At 41.5% G+C, this 1733-nt stretch overlaps 1 non-coding gene across 1 annotated transcript; it reads right to left on the bottom strand.

Moving 5' to 3' along the window:
* Positions 1 to 534: 534 nt before the first annotated feature.
* Positions 535 to 697, bottom strand: LOC116276748 (U1 spliceosomal RNA). Its single transcript, XR_004186244.1, has one exon. It is a non-coding gene; the product is annotated as a U1 spliceosomal RNA (small nuclear RNA).
* Positions 698 to 1733: the final 1036 nt, after the last annotated feature.

Below are 1733 nucleotides of genomic sequence, written 5' to 3'. Positions count from 1 at the left end.
CAACATACCATGATTTCACTGGCCATTCTTATTCATTAATACCAGCTGCTCAGCGGTGCCTGAAGGTATCAGAAGAAATGTGTGTAAATGTTTTTACCATATGGTTTTTTAAAAGCTGATGAAGCCCTTTCATGTAAAGCTGGGGTTGGCCAGGTGCAATGTGTACATAGCAAAGTCCAGCAAAGCAAAATGAGGATCAAGGCTTCCTACAAAAAAAGAGTTCTTTTTTCTTTGTCACTTTTGACTTATGACCTTCTCTGTACCTGGGTTACTAAGATTATCTAAAAATATCTCAGGCAGTGTCACTACTGTGAATTTATACACTGTATTTCAAAGATTACTCTTTATTGCAAGCATTGAACCTGAAGGCAGGGAATATGATTAACTCTTTTTTTGGAAAAGTTTTTTTTTTATTTTTTACATTTTTTTTATTGTTGATAAAAATGAAATCTCTTACAAAGTGTGTCAGGTTGACAGTTACTTGCATTATAGTTTCTTATTTGAGAGTAATGCTCAACAGTAAGATTTTTTTTCCAGGGGAAAGCTCAAACACAGTCCCGCACTACCACAAATCATGCAGTAGAGTTCCCCACATTTGAGGAAATAGCAGGGGTCAGCACATTCAGAGTGCAATGGATGAGCCTCGCCCTGGGATAACCACCTTCGTGATCAGGCATCTACCCTGCCAGGTAAGTATTAACAATAAGTTTTTATCAGAGATGTTTCTATCATGCATAATTATTCAACTTTTCATTATTCTGGTCCAGGCACTGCATTATGTTCTGAGGACGTGACAGTGGATAAATTAGACATGGTCCTTACCTGCACAAAACTTACACTCTAGGGAAAAACAAAAACAGAATCAATAGTGTTGAGTGCACTGAGCATGATAAAGAAAAAGGTGTATAACAGTTGGGCCTAATCTAGTCCACAGAGCCAGAAAAGATGATATCTTGAAGAAAGTGGTATTTAAACTAAGACTTACCAGGGACAGAAGTGTGGGAGTAGGCTAGAAGAGTGGGGAGAAGCGTTTCACTGGAAGAAGGACCGTGTCCATGGAAAAAAGCCCTGAGTAGAAACAGAATGTGAGTTCAAGTCATTTCCAAGTTTTCAGTGTGGCTAGGGCTGAGTTTGTGTGAGAGAGATGGTGAGAGAGGAGTCTGGACAAGTGGGCAGTGTTCTGATCACGGTAAGGATATCTGACTTTATGCTAAAGGCAATGGGAAATAATGGGAGGATGAGAGTAACTCAATCAGATACATATTTTCAGACGGTGGTTCAGGGAGTAGATGGGGAGAAGACAGAGGGGGGAGGAGTGGGTGAGTTGCTGGTGGTCTGTAAGAGATGGTAGTTGTGAGGATGGAGAGAAGCTCAAATCCCCTGGGGTATGGGAGTGACAGGTGGCATTTCAGTTCCCAGGCACTGGTTTCCCCACTCTGCCAAGTATCTCCAGCGCCAGAACTATACTCATTATTCATCCCTTTCTTTGCTTGCTAAGAAGGTGCTGCCAGGTACCAGAAGCCATGGCTGTTGATAATAAAAAGGACCATAACTTTAGCTGTAACTGCCAGAGCAAATGAAACTGAAACAGACTAATGCAAGGCCTAAAGGAATAGGGTTATGTGACTTATTAATGGATCAGAATGGAGGTGACAGCAGAGGAGAGGCAAGGAATGGATGGAACAAAGAAAGAATCACCAGTCATGCCTCAATCTGGCCCCAGAGAGTGATGA

Source organism: Vicugna pacos, chromosome 2 (assembly GCF_048564905.1).
Source record: "Vicugna pacos chromosome 2, VicPac4, whole genome shotgun sequence".
NCBI lineage: Eukaryota > Metazoa > Chordata > Mammalia > Artiodactyla > Camelidae > Vicugna > Vicugna pacos.
Note: the sequence above shows the minus strand (reverse complement) of the source record. Positions and strands in the feature narration are given on the sequence as shown.